Raw genomic sequence first — 15,948 nt, forward strand, 5'->3', positions numbered from 1 at the left:
AGACAGATGGATAAACTGTGGTACAACCAGACAATGGAATATTAGACAGTGCTAAAAAGGAAAGAGCTACTAAACCATGAAAATGCAGCAGAAAGTTAAATGCATATATAAATGAAGGAAGGCAATCTGAAAAGACTACATACTGTATGATTCCAATAATACAACATTCCAGAAAAGGCAAAACTATGGAGACAGTAAAAATATCACTGGTTGCCAGTGGTTAATGGGGAGAGAGGATTGTAAGAGCAGTGAAACTATTCTGTAAAATGCTATAATGATGGATACATGTCATTATACATTTGTCTAAACCCACAGAATGTATGACACTAAGAGTGAGCCCTAATGTAAAATGTGGACTTTGAATGACTTTGAGTGACAAAGTAGCTTCATCAACTCTAACATATATCTCCATGTACACCATGGAGAGTACACCATGATAGTGCTGAATGTAGATAGATGGGGAGGCTGTGCTTGTGTGGGGGCAGGGAGTATATATGGGAATTCCCTGTACTTTCTGCTCAATTTTGCTGTGAACCTGAAACTTAAAAAACAAAGTCTACTTTTAAAAAGACATTAGGAAGCACTGACCACAAAAGAAAATATTGATAAATCCAATCCTTCAAATTAAGGACTTCTATCTCTTATCATCAAAATACAACATTAAGAAGGTAAAAGGGCAAGCCACAGAGTAAGAGAAAGTATCTGTACCACAAATCACTAGCAGAAGACCTGTGTCCAGAATTTATAAAGAACTCATAAATCAATTGGAGGAGAAAAAACTTCATATATCTGAAGATATCTTTACTCTAAGACATCTTGAGAACAGCTCAAGGCCACTCTAGGTCATTCTAGGTAATGACCCCAGCCCCTCTTCAAGTGCCTGCCTAAGAAAATTCAAGGCTGCCACAAGAGCTCACTGATGGTTCCAGACAACACCTAAAGATGGGGCCCTCGTGCCCCAGCCTCTGGGGAAAGATAGCAAGGTGATTTGTCAGAGGCAGAGGAAAAGGTTTTGCATTCAAGAAGAGAGGATTGCAATTGTGGCATCTATCAGATGTGGAAGGAAATGGTACTTAGCGGTGATGAGGCAACGTGAATTAAGTAACACCAGATCCATCTATGCAATATGTTCTCTCATGATGAATGATGTTTTATAGCAGAAATGAAAAACAGTGAGTGAGGGGGCTGGAAAAAGTCGGGTGGGGGTCATTAAATGCTTGTGGAAGAGAGGGAAAACTGATAGAAAAAGAATGGGGTGTGGACTTAAAAAAATCTCTAAATTGGAAACCTTGTAAATGGCATCTCACTGAACGGAGATGAAGCCCATGATATGGCTCTGCTGGGGGACTCTTGCCCACGTGCAGTGCAGTTCAAGAGCACTCAGGGGCTGTCAACACAGGTTGTAAGGGAAGGTGAAAGACAGAGGTCACGGGGAGAAGCAGCTTTGATCTATCTTTTCTCCCTCACCTCAGATATGCTTCCATTCAGGAAAAGATCCGAAGACCTCACTGTGCCATATCTTCTTAAACCTCGGTTCCCCTTAATTCTAATCAACTTCAATTTATATACTTGTGATTTTGTCTAATTATAATTTATTTTTAATAAAGTTGTAAAGCTGAGCATATTAAAGAAACAAGTGAAACAATGCACAGTACATTGTAAGTTAATTTTATGCATTAATGTACAGAATCCGGCAGAAGTAATGCCTGTTTCTGTTGGCTAAACAGTTGGTAGGATAATAATATGGGTGTAATAATTTGTATTTTAACTTGAACATTTCACCTAAAATGTCACATGGTGTGCTCGAGTATATTATTGTTATGTTACAGAATTACATACTTATATTTGCAATAAAATATTTTGTAATAAAAAGGGGCATTATTTGTGTCAGACCCTGTAGATGTAAAAATCTGAAGTGAATAGCAAGCCAAATCTAACAGTGTGCACAAAACAGTGGGCATTATTTAGATGCACAAAAAAATAATCTATCATTTTATTATGATAAATTGATTCCTAGTAGGAACTATGTAATTCTTGAAATCACATCAGTATATTAAAGGAGAAAATCTGTACTGTCCCTTTGATAGGTGCAGAAAATTTTCAATTCATACCATGAAAAATATTCTTAGTAAGTAAGGAATATAAGGCAATTTCTGGTGTGTGTGTCACTAAATATCTAGAGAAGACATCACACTGATCTGTAAAGCGAGAAACAAGACAAAATGCTCACCATCGCTGTTCCTCTTTAACACTGTACTAGAGGGAAAAGGGCATAGCAATGTAGTGAAATAAGAAAAAGAGAAGTATGGTGTATAAGAACTGAAAAGGAAGAAATCCTGTATTTTGCCATGTGTTTTTGTGTGCAAAATCCATGGGATTATTATACCCTTATTATACCCAGGGCATGTAATCATTATGTTCATGTATAAGGTGCATGCTTAATTTCCCTCAAAACTTTGGGTAAAAAAGTATGCCTTCTACATGACAAAATACAGTAAAACTGTCTTATAAACAGACAATATTATGGTCTATATAGAAAATTGAAGAGATTCACAAAGAATTAGCATTAGTAGATTAGCACACCAAAGTTGCTAGATATAATATCAATGTCAAAAAATCAATAATGGTCTGTAAAACTGGAAAAAAAAAAGATGTTTCGAAAGAGAGAAAGCCTGAAACTATGCTTCTATAACCCTAGTGTCTACCAGAACTCTCAATTCGGCAACAGAGACAAAAGGATGGATGCGCAGAGGCAACAATTCGGAAAACCCTGTAAAAACCAAGAGAACAGCTAAAGCCCATTATTTAAATGATCCTGGAAAGATGAAGAACCTGTAGCAAAAAAGAAACAGAAGGTAGAAAAAATCCAAAAATAAGCAGAAGTGCCAAAAAGTGATAGCAAAGTGGAGGAGAATAAAACACAAAATGCCTGCATTTTAAAAAGGGCAAAGATAAAAACTCCGAAAAGTGAATCAAGGAAAAAATGAAAAGCAGCAAGCTTGCTCAGGAGGCTATTCAGAAGGAGCTTAGGTGGGAGGAGCCTACTCAGGTGGAACCGCCTCCTCCCATGGAACTTCCTCTTCACAAGAAACCCATCCTCAAAAATCTCCTTCTTTGAAAAGGCAATAAAAGAAAAAGTCTAACTGTAGAGTGACTCTAAAGGGAAGCGCAGGTGTCCAGTATCATCACCAACACTGCTCCCAAAGGAAAATTTAAAAGAGGAGTCAAAAAATTTGCTCTGTACAGCGAGCAAATTTTCAGCCAGTGCAGGAAAAACCCACACTAGCTAAAGCCTCTCTTCAGAAAGCAGTAGCAGAAGAGGCAGGTAAGAGACTAGCTGGTCTTGCTGCTAATATGGAGGAATCCATTGGTATTTTATCCTCCGAATGAAACCTGAATATTCCAGAGGGTGAGAGTTCAAATGGTACATATCCTGCTGACACTATGCTTTGTGAAACAGAAATGGACACTGATCAGAACACAAAGAGGGAATTTCCCGGGAAAAACTCCACAGTGGAAGAACCAATTTCGGCACAGCTTCTCCCCCTCCCCCAACAGAAAAACAGGAAGCAGCTTCTAGAACTGCCCTGGCAACACTTCCTATTACCAGGACAATAAATGAATCTCAGGAAACTGATAATGATGAAGGGAACCCACAGTCAAGATGAAAGTGACCTAAGTGATAAGTGACAACATGTCAGAGAGTGGTGATGATCCTGGATTGAATGGACTTCAGCCCATTCCACAAGAAACTAGTTTAAAAAATGCAAAGGTTGTCTTGGCAGTCTAAGCAGCTAAAGGAGATTTTATTTGTGTCTTCTCTGCTTGTTCTTTTACAAATGAAAAAGATTACAGCAAGCACTTCAATTGCCCTTTGATTAATGAATACATACTTCCTTAAAAAAATCAGCTTAAGGGCAAGACTAATGAAACTTTGGACAAGTCCCTGACTGGTGTGGCTCAGTTGGTTGGGCGTTGTTCTGCAAAACTGGAAGGTCACCAGTTTGATTCCCAGTCAGGGCGCATGCCCAGGCTCTGGGTTTAGTCCCAGATTGGGGTGCATGTGTTTGGGGTAAGTGGAGAGGCAGCTGGTTGTGGGAGATGTTTCTCTCTCCCTCTCTTTATTCTCCCTCCCCCTCTAAAAATAAATAAATAAAATCTTTTAAAAAATAAATAAACTTTGGGCAAGGTTTCAGTTCTTAATTTGAAAGATCTATTTTATATCTATATAAATTCATTTTATATTCACTTATAGTAGACAATATTTTATTTTTAAAATGGCTTTAGAGTCCAATGCTGATTTTTAAGTGGTATTCTTTTCCTTAGACCTTTATGTAGCCCTCCTGATTGTTGTAAAAATTTTAGGAAATCTGAGGAAGTGAGTATACCAAACTAGCAGATGCTTAATCTGTTAGTTTATGTGTTTAATTGAAATGAGAAAGCCAAGATAATATAATACATTCTATTGCTTTGTCCAGCCACAACTTACCAGTTTTTTTCTCCATGACTATCTTCCTGTTTCACTTTTGTTTACTCTTAGTTCCTTGTTTAACTCTACATAAATTGGCATGCTTAATAGCAAATTACTTGAAGAATTTGCCAGCTTTCTATCATATTAGCACTATAAAATTTTCTTTAGAAATTTTTATAATTTCTGTAATATTCTGTAATTTCTGGCTGTAAATTAGAGGTGTAGCTCAGTGGATTGAGAGCGGGCTGTGAACCGAAGGATCGCTGGTTCAATTCCCAGTCAGGGCACATGCCTGGGTTGCAGAACAGGTCCCCAATGGGGGACGCATGAGAGGCAACCACATATTGGTGTTTCTCTCCCTCTCTTTCTCCTTTTCTTCTCCTCTCTCTAAAAAATAAATAAAATATTTTTAAAAATTTTTAGAGATGATAAAAGACACTTAAAGTGAAAACAGTGAGAATTCAATGATGGAGTTGTAGGTAGAAATGCTTTGCTTCCTCACACAACCAAAAAAAAGATAACAACCAGTTAAAAAAAAAACAGCCCTGGCTGATATGGTTCAGTGGACTGAACACCATCTGTGAAGCAAAGGGTCCCTGGTTTGATTCCCAGTCAGGGCACATGCCTGGGTTTCAGGCCAGGTCCCCAGTAAGGGGCACATGAGAGGCAACCACACATGATGTTTCTCTCCCTCTTTCTCATTCCCTTCCCCTCTCTAAAAAATAAATAAATAAATAAACAATTTTAAAATGCAACCAGAACTGCCACAAAATCAAACTTAATGGAAGTCCAACAACCAAGCAGTTAAAGAAGAAACATTCATCCAGACTGGTAGGAGGGGCAGAGATAGGCAGCTGGGCAGAGAGGAAACATGGCAAGGTGACATCAAATTAGGGCAGGTGAAGCAGTGGCTATAGGTCAGGATTTCCCAAATTCATGCGTGGGTAAAATGGAACAACTGAGGAGTGAGACAAATGGTGTAACCTAGTGTTCCAGGTCGAGGAAGTAAATCCTCAAAACCTCTGACTGTAAAAACCTGTGGGGATTGCCACAGTGGGAAAAACTCCCAGTCTCACAGCAGAGTCCACTGGAGAGGCCCATGGGATTCTAGAACATACACAAGCCTACCCACCTGGGCATTAGCACCTGAAAGGGGACAATCTGCTTGTGGGAAGTGGGCAAAAGCGGAGCCAAGGGGCACTGTTCCCTCTCTGACTCCTTTCCCTACACACAGTGCCAAAAGGCAGCCAAGTGGGTTGTCCCTCCCTGAGGAATACCTAAGGCTCCACCTCTTACAAAGTAACAGGTGCTCTGCTAAGACAAAAAAATATGGCCCAAATGAAAGAACAGATCGAAACTCCAGAAAAAGAACTAAGCAACAAGGAGATAGACAAATTTCAGATACAGAGTTCAAAACACTAGTAATCAGGATGTTCACAGAAATGGTTGAGTATGGTCACAAAATGAAGGTAGAAATGAAGGCTATACAAAGTGAAATAAAAGAAACTATATAGGGAACCAACAGTGAAGAGAAGGAAACCAGGATTCAAATCAACAATTTGGAGCAAAAGGAAGAATAAATATCCAACTGGAACAGAATAAAGAAACAAGAATTCAAAAAAATGAGGAGAGGCTGAGGAACCCCTGGGACAACTTTAAATGTTCCAACATCCAAATCATAGGGGTGCCAGAAGGAAAAGAGGAAGAGCAAGAAATTGAAAACTTATGTGAACAAATAATGAAGGAAAATTTCCCCAATCTGGCGAAGGAACTAGACAAGCAAGTCTGGGTCCCTCAGAGAGTCCCAAAGAAGTTGGATCCAAGAAGAAACACACCAAGACACATAATAATTAAGTTACCCAAGACTAAAGATAAGGAGAGAATCTTAAAAGCATCAAGAGGAAGAAAGGAGAGGGTTACGTACAAAAGAGTTCCCATAAGACTGTCAGCTGATATCTCAAAAGAAACCTTTGCAGGCGAGAAGGGTCTGGAAAAGAAGTATTCAAAGTCATTGTGTTGCCACCCTTCAAGGCCAGGCAGGTTCATGGTATTTGTGCGGATGGAAAAATATTCACAGAACTGTTGGGATGTCTGGCGTGCCTTTATTCATGGGTGGGCAAGCCACGCATGCTGCAAGCTGCGTATCTATCTGCATGTCTTATGTTGTGGCCCCTGCTCCCCAGTGTGGCATGCATCGTGATACCTGTCCCCTTGCGTATCTCTCATCATCACCACCTCCAGCAGGGAGTCCCTACCTGTTTAAGTGCTAGAGAGGAACAAAGCCGGAAAACTGCCAGAACATTATATAACATAATTCTGCATATGTGAGCTCACTTCATGTTATGGGAACAGTTTATCCAACCCAGTCTCAAGGCTGTGAGAACACTGGTTATCAGGTACCTCCAGGGCTATGGGAACACTGCTCCCCTTAGTTACCCAGACACCTGGGTGAGGAAGCCAGACTGCCTCCCTTTACCCTACAGCCATGAAAGGCAAAGACCTACATACAAGATTACCCTATATAGCAAAGCTATTATTTAGAATGGATAGGCACATAAAGTGCTTACAAGATAAGGTCAAGTTAAAGGAGTTCATCATCACCAAACCCTTATTATATGAAATGTTAAAGGGACTTACCTAAGAAATAGAAGATCAAAACTATGAACAGTAAAATGACAACAAACTCACCCCTATCAACAACTGAACCTAAAAAACTAAAATAAAAGCTAAGCAAACAACTAGAACAGAAACAGTATCACAGAAATGGAGATCACATGGAGGATTATCAGTGGGGAGAGGAAGGGTGAGAATGGCAGGAAAGGTACAGGGAATAAGAAGCATAATTGGTAGGTAGAAAATAGACAGGGGGAGGTTAAGAATAGTATAGGAAATGTAGAAGCCAAAAAACTTACATGTATGACCCATGGAGATGAACTAAGCAGGGAGGAATCCTAGAGAGTGGCTGGGTGCAGGGCAGAGGGAGTTAAAGAGAAAAAGTGGGACAACTGTAACAGTATAACCAATAAAATATACTTAAAAATAAAAAAGAAATGTTTTCATGTTAATAAAAAGAAAGAAAAAAGAAAAAAATTCTCCCAACAATTGACATTGTATCAGTCCAAATATTTACTTCCTGAGTTTTGGTCAATACTTCCCATTTGTGTAAATAAGCTGAAAACAATGGGGTTTTTTTCTAGTTTTGGTGCTTTAGTGAATAACCTTAAGAGGTTATTCACTGTTGATGTTTTGATCCAGACAGTTACATTTTTTCTAGAACAGCATTTGAGCAAGAACCCTTTATACACACATGCGTGTTTACTTTGGTCTCTCTGGAGGGATGCTGTTAGTCTTGTTCGCAAAAGGACCATTTTCTAAAAATATGGATCTGAACAACCAATGGGTCAATGAAAAAAATCAAAAGAGAAATCAAAAGGGCAGTTTTCTTTGCTGCAACTGTCTTTTTTTGAAGAATATTAGTGTGTACAAGTTTGTGAGCAAAGAAAACATGCAGGTTCAAACTATTTTGATTTTCACATTTTATATCTATGCCAAAATCTGTATTTCATGTTATTTACTTTGAATGAATATAGTATATTCACGGCTTTCAGTTCTGACTTTGCAATAAACCAACCACTAGACTCTACATTGAATGAATTTTTATCTCAAATACCAACCATCAGTAATTTTTTGGTGGGGGGCCTGTTTTGGTACAACCACTTCCTAAATGACAGTGTTAAACCGTATATTTGAGAAAAACCTTTTCATAGGTGGTTGGTGTCCATGTGGCTACTCAACTGAATTAAGAACTGTACATGATATTTAGAAACTGTCAGCCTGGAATGAGAAGAGATGGTTATTCCTTCAAATTTTACAGAATATTACTTGTGAGATTCCAAAGACATAGATGACAGTATACAACAAACTTAGGAGAGAGAAGTAGTGTGAGTCCTGGCAGAGGAGCTGCAGCCTTCCAAGAATACAATGAAAAAGGCTGGTGAAACTCAAGCACAATCCAGATTAAAAATTCAAATTCTCAGGGATCTGTACAAACTAGTGGGTAGATAAGAGTGCAAATGAATTGCACCTGCTTTGCAATTCATCCTATGGGGGCACTTTGAATGAAAAGGGTATGTACTGCCAAACTCTTTTGCAGCTTCTCTGGCCAGTCACCAAAGAACATGAAAGAATCCAACATAAGATTTTTGATAATTCTCACAATAATTGTTATTCATTGTAGTAAAATAAATATGATCCCAATAGGAAATCTTAAACTACTATGACATCCCAGATTCTATTCTGAAATAACCACTTTATAGTTTATTTACTTTTTTTTCATCTGATGATTTCTTTTAGGTAGGTTTTAGATTTTGGCAGTACAACGTGAAAGGTTAGGAAGATGGCAGAATAAATGCTGTGCTCTCCTCCTCCCATGAGTACATCAGAATTACAGCTAAGTTACAGAACAACTACCCTTGAGATTACCTGAAGACAAGCTCAAAAGAATTCCTATAACTAAAGATAGGAAGAAGAATCCATGTCAAGATGGTTGGAGAGGCAGAGATGCAAAACAGGCAGGCTCCGCACCTAGGTGTGAAGGTTCAGAATCAGAAAAGATACCTCAGCTATGAAGGTCCCCCCTGAGGACAGAGAGGGTTTCAGCCCCACTATGGGCTTCCCAGCTCAGAGCACCAGTGAGGGGAAGAGAAGTCCCCACAACAGCTGGCTGTGAAAATTAGCAAGGACTCATTTGGGGTGAGATGGAGGGCTCCTGGGGACTCAGGCATCCTCTTAAAGGGGCCCAGCACAAATCACTATCACAAACACTTGCCCTAAGCAGGTGCTGGCAGAAATACTGGCAGTTTCACTGATCCTTTGTTGAGCCCTCCAACCCAACAGCCTGAAGGCACAGGTGGGCAAATCTGAGTCTCCATCAATGTGGCTGACACAGCTCTTGCCCTACTCTGGTGATTCCTTGAGACCCTATCTGCCGCGCCCCTCCCTCCTGCCCCCTCCCCCCTCCCCCCCCCCCCGGCCCCCGCACCAATTCTCACTCCTTTTTTCAGAGGCTAATCCACACAAATGGCTGGCCTGAGTCCACACTGCAAACTTTCCTAAAATATCTCCAAGGTCCACAAACCCCAAACAAGCAGCCGCTGGCTGTGGACCACTTGCTAAGTTGCCTCAAGACCAGCACTAGTGGCAACCAATCTTGGTTCATACCATAATCACTCCCAGGCACCTCCAAGCACAGCCAACTAACAACCACGAATCATTCTGTAATGCCTACCAAGTGGTCCCAAACCAGACACTGGGAACGGCTGACCTTGGCCTAAACAGCCCTTCCCAAGTGGCCCCAGAATCAACACATGTGGTGATTGGCATCAAGCCACACCAGAATACCACTCAATTAGTGCCACATATCACACACTCAAAGGGTGGACTCAGCATGCACCAGAGCCCCTCTAAACCAAATCTTGCTCCATGGTGTCAGGCACCGTACAACAACTTGTCCACTGTACTCATGGTCAGCCCTCACAGCCAGTCAGCCCGAGGGTCAGAGCCACCGACTGACATGCCAACAGAAATCAAGGCTTGACTACAACAGGAAAGCATACACGACACACAGGAGGAACACCCAAGAAGCACCCAACTCAGGTAAACATGAAGACTGCACCCCTGAGCCCCGTAAGGCACCTACCACATAAGGCCACTCTGCCGATACTGAGAGATATAGCAGATCTACCTAATACATAGAAATAAACACAGGGAGGCAGTCAAAATGAGAGACAAGGAAACATTTCCCAAATGAAAGAACAGGACAAAACTCCAGAAAAAGAATGAAACTAATGGGACAAGCAATGTACCTGATGCAGAGTTCAAAACACTGGATGTTCAATGAACTTAGGGGAAGATTAGATGATCTCAGGGAGAACTTCAACAAAGAGATGGGAAACATAAGAAAGGAGATAGAAAACATAAAAATGAACCAGTCAAAATTAAGAATGCAGTAGCTGAAATGAAGACTACATCACAGAGAATCGACAGTGGAGTAGATGAAGTAGAGATCAAATCCAAGATTTGGAAGAGAGAATCGCAGAAAACAATCAGAACAACAACAAAAAAACTTTTTTTCAAAATAAGGATATTTTAAGGGACCTCTGAGACATCAAAACTCACAAAATTTACACCACAGGGGAACCAGGAGAAGAAAGAGAGCAGGGATTAAAAATCTATTTGTAGAAGTGACTGAAAACTTCCCTAACCTGGCAAAAGAAATAGACATATAGGTCCAGGAAGCACAGAGAACCCCAAACAAGATGGATCCAAAGAGGACCACACCAAGACCCATTATAATTAAAATACCAAAGGTTGAAGATAAAGAGAGAATCTTAAAAACCACATGAGAAAAGCAGTTATTTACTTACAAGGATGCTCCCATAAGACTATTAATTGATTTCTCAACAGAAACTTTGCAGGAAAGAGGGACTGGCACAAAATATTCAAAGTGATGAAAAGTAAGGACCTACAATCAAGATTGCTCTACCCAGCAAGACTATCATTTAGAATCAAAGGAGAGATAAAGAGCTTCCCAGACAACAAGAAGCTGAAAGAGTTCATCACCACCAAATCAGTATTACAAGAAATGTTAAAGGGACTTCTTTAAGGAGAAGAAAAAAATTAAAAATATGACTCAGAAAATATCAGCAAAGTTTCTTTTGAGAAATCAGCTGACAGTATTATGGGAATTCCCCTACAGGTAACCAACTCCTTTTCTCTTGTTGCTTTTTTCTCTTTATGTTTAACCTTGGGCATTTTAGTGATGATGTGTCTTAGAGTGGGCCTCTGCATCCATCTTGTTTGGGACTCTCTTTTCTTCCTGGACTTGCACATCTATTTTCTTCACCAAATTATGTAAGTTTTCTTTCATTATTCTTTCAAATAGATATCCAATTTCTTGCTCTTTCTCTTCTCCTTCTGGCACCTTTATGATGTAAATGTTGGATTGGTTGAAGTTACCCCAGAGGCTGTTTACATTATCCTCATTTTTTTATTCTTTTTTCTTCTTTTTCTCATTGGTTGTCTTTACCTTCCTTATGTTCTAAATCATTGACTTGATTCTCAGCTTCATCCACTCTACTGTAGTTTCCCTATAAATTGTTCTTTATTTTAACTAGTGTATCCTTTGTTTCTAACTGATCTCTTTTATGTCCTTGAGGTCCTCAGTAAGTTCCTTGAGCATCCTTATAACCAGTGTTTTGAACTCTGCATGTGATAGATTGCTTATATCCATTTCATTTAGCTCTTTTACTGAAGTTTTTATCTGTCCTTTCATTAAGGCAATGTTTCTTTGTCTCCTTATTTTGGCTGCCTCCCTGTGTTTATGTCAATGTATTAGATAGAGCTGCTTAGACTCTGTCTTTGTAGTGTGGCCTAATATAGTAGGTGTCCTGTAAGGTCCAATGGCACAGGCTCCCCTATCACCCAAGCTGGATATTCAAGGTGTCCCCTTTGTGTGGGCTGAGTACCCCCTTTTCTTGTAGTTGAACTTTGATTGCTGTTGGCAGGTCAATGGGAGGGATTCACCCAGGCCAGTCAACTGCAAGGATTGGCTGTGACCACTGACTACCAACCTCTGCCCTCTGTGGAAGATCAGCTGTGCAGGAGCAGGGATGTGGAACTCTGATGTGGTCTGTAGCTGTCCACTGGGTGTGTAGGCTCTGGGCTTTCCTGGGTGGTACAGGCCAAGGTCAGCCCCCATATATGTTTTTCCCAGGGCCACCCTGCCAGAGCTATAGATAATCTGAGATGGCTGCTACTTATACTAGACTCAGAGATTCCAAGGTGAAGCCAAGCTGTAAATTTAGGCTGGCTGCTACTAGTGCCAGGCCTGGGTCTATTTAGCAAGAGGTACTAGAGCTGGGGGCTCACTGAGGCTGGCTCTTTGAGAGGATTTAGAAAGTCGTGAAGCAGGAGCCAAGACCAGCCATTCATATGGAAAAGCAGTTTCTGTGGGCCCATAAGTTGGGTGGAGCAGAGCCTCTGGAGATCTACAAGGCAGAGCAAATTATGTTAGCTGGGTTGATGGAGTTTCAGATATGGCACCAGCCTGCTGGCTCTGTGGCTCTGGGTGGGAAGGGTTCAGAAAAGGGACAATGGCTTCTACTTCTTTTGATGCCAGACACTTCACTTTCTCCCTGTATGCTGCTGGTGCCTTTCAGTCTGCTACCCTGGTGCTAGAGCTCACCGGAGTGATTCTAAGTAAGTCCATGTGTGGGTTCTTTAAGAGGAACTATTTGGGACTCCAGAATTTTCTTTCACTGACTCAACCTCTGCTAGTTTTTGCAGCCAGAAGTTATGAGGACTGATCTTTCCAGTGCTGGAGGGCCTGGTGTGGGGCTAGGACTCCTTGCTCCCAAGATATCCCTGCCAAATTTTTATCCAACACACATGGGTATGGGATCAGTCCATTCTGTGTCTCTGCCCCTCCTACCAGTCTGAATGGATGTGGTTTCTTTAACTCTGTAGTTGTCAGACTTTCATTAAACTCAATTTCTGATGGTTCTGAGTGATGGCTGTTCTATATTTTAGTTGTAATTTTGATATGGTTGTGCAAGGAGACAAGCCATTTCTTAGTACACTGCCATCTTGACCAGAAGCTCTCAATAATTATTTTAAATGTAAATGAATAAAATGCTTCAATCAAAAGAGGAATAGGGACTTCCGCCAAGATGGAGGTTTAAGGTGGATGTGCCTGCCTCCTCTCACAACCAAGTTTAAGGACAACTAAATATTAGCATCAGAAAACACAACCAGAACACGGAAAACTGAACTTTTCGGAAGTCCGCAATCAACAAATTCTTCGGCCCGACCGGTAAGGGGCGAAACCGGCGGGCGGCGGGTGAGGAGTTACAAAGGAGAACTCGATCGACCCGGGCGCGGGCACGGAATCCAGACGCGCGACTTTTCGGAAGTCCGCAAACAACAAATTCTTCGGTCCGGCCGGTAAGGGGCGAAACCGGCGGGCGGCGGGTGAGGAGTTACAAAGGAGAACTCGATCGACCCGGGCGCGGGCGCGGAATCCAGACGCGCGAATCCAGTCGCACGGGTTCCAAACCCAGGATTGGACCTAGTGAGCGGCCCACCGGGGGAGCGACTACGGAGGAGTCGGTGGGGAGGCGGTGGCAGCGAGTTGACTGTGGGTGCCCGGTTACGCGCGGGTGAGGGAGTGAGCGGTGGGACCGGCTGCAGTGGCGGCGCCATTTTCCCCGCTCTGACCACGCCCCCACATACAGCGTCACAACCCAGCGACCTGGGACTCCAAGGCGCCGCTTCTCTCACTTAAAGGGCCAGAACAGACCAAAAATGTCGCAGGGGGTCCTCAAAGTCCCGGAGATAAATCTAAGTGACGAAGAAATAGCAAATCTCTCAGACGCACAGTTTAAAACACTGGTCGTCAGCTTCCTCACAGATCTGGTGGACTATAGCCACAAATTAGAGAAACATATGAAGGCTAAATTAAGGGAAATGAATGGAATTCCACAGGAAACCCATAGAGATGAAAAAAAAACTGGGACTCAACTCAATGGAGTGAACCAGAAGGAAGAAAAAAATGATCAATCAGAAAGGAATGAAGAAATAAGAATTCAGAAAAATGAGGAGAAGCTTAGGAACTTCCAGGACATCTATAAACGCTCCAATATCCGAATTATAGGGGTACCAGAAGGGGGAAAGACACAACCACCAGTGGAAAAACTATTTGAACAAATAATAAAAGAAAATTTCCCCAATCTGACAAAGGAAACAGACTTCCAAGAAATCCAAGAAGCCCAGAGAGTACCAAAAAAGTTGGACTCAAGAAGAAACACACCAAGGCATATCATAATTACATTAGCCAAAATTAAAACGAAGGAGAGAATCCTGGAAGCAGCAAGAGCTAAGGGGACAATCACCTACAAAGGAGTCCCCATCAGGCTGTCAGCAGATTTCTCAAAAGAGACCTTACAGGCAAGAAGGGGCTGGAAAGAAATATTCCAAGTCATGAAAACTAAAGACCTACAACCAAGATTGCTCTACCCAGCAAAACTTTCATTTAGAACGGAAGGACAGATAAGGTGCTTCTCAGATAAGACCAAATTCAAGGAGTTCATCATCACCAAGCCCTTATTATATGAAATGTTAAAGGGACTTATCTAAGAAAAAGAAGTTAAAGAAACATGAACAGTGAAAGGACAACAAGCTCACAGTTAATAACAACCACACCTAAAACGAAAGCAAACTAAAAGGACAGCTAGATCAGGAGTGGAAGCATAGAAATGAAGATCTCAAGTAGGGTTAGCAACAGGGGAGTGGGAGGAGAAGACGGGGAGAGAAGGTACAGAAAACAAGTAGCATAGACAGTAGATAGAAAATAGATGGGGGGGGGGGCAAGAATAGTATAGGAAATACAGAACCTAAAGGACTTGAGACACATGGACATAAGCTAAAGGGGGGGGTAATGGGGGGGTTGGGGGGCAGGGTGGAGGGGAATGAAGGGGGGAATAGAACAACTGTAACAGCATAAACAATTAAAAAAAATAAATAAATTTATTTAATTAAAAAAAAAAGAGGAATAGATACATATAATGGAATATTACTTAGTCCTAAAAAAAGAATAAAATATTACCATTTGTGACAACATGGATGTGCCTAAGGATATTAAGCTAAGTAAAATAAGTCAGACAGAGAAAGACAAATACCATATAATTTCACTTATACATGAAATCTAAAAACCAAAATAAACAAATAAAACAGAAACAAACTCATAGATAAAAAGAACAAACCAATCGTTGCCAGATGGGAATGGGGCTTAGGGGTGGGTGAAAAAGATGAAGGGATTAAGAAGTACAAACTGGCAGTTACAAAATAGTCACAAGGGTATCACGTACAGCTTAGGAAATATAGTCAATAACACTGTGATAGCCATGTACGGCATCAGGTGCGTGCGAGACTTATCAGGGGGCTATCATTTCATATGTTTTATAAATGTCTCACCACTATATTGTACACCTGAATTCAATATAATATTTAATGTCAGCTGTAATTAAAATGAAAGAAAATACTTTTTAAAGGCTGATGGCATTTTTTTAAATCCTCACCTGAGGATATGTTTATTAATCCAGAGAGAGGGGAAGGAAGGGAGAAAAAGAAACATCGATCTGAGTGAGAAACATCAATCAGCTGCCACCCACCACCCAGGACAATGCTCCAACCAACTGAGCCCCCGTGGCCAGGCCAAAAAAGTGATTTTATAGAATTAACTTGCTCTGGCCAGTGTGGCTCAGTTGGTCGAAGCATCATCCCATAGACAAAGGTTGAAAGTTCAATTCCTGGTCAGGGCACACACCTAGGTTGCGGGTTTGATCCCCAGTCTAGGTACAAATGATACATAGTTGGGTGCCTAATGGAGGCAACCAATCAATACTTTTCTTTTGCATCAA

At 41.1% G+C, this 15,948-nt stretch overlaps 1 protein-coding gene across 9 annotated transcripts in view; it reads right to left on the reverse strand.

Moving 5' to 3' along the window:
* Positions 1 to 15,948, reverse strand: part of STYXL1 (serine/threonine/tyrosine interacting like 1) — a 67,226-nt gene that overhangs the window by 37,485 nt on the left and 13,793 nt on the right. The window lies entirely within an intron of this gene.

The sequence above is a fragment of the Artibeus jamaicensis genome, unplaced genomic scaffold, assembly GCF_021234435.1.
Source record: "Artibeus jamaicensis isolate MK-2021 breed Jamaican fruit bat unplaced genomic scaffold, CSHL_Jam_final contig_956, whole genome shotgun sequence".
In the NCBI taxonomy this organism is placed as follows: Eukaryota; Metazoa; Chordata; class Mammalia; order Chiroptera; family Phyllostomidae; genus Artibeus; species Artibeus jamaicensis.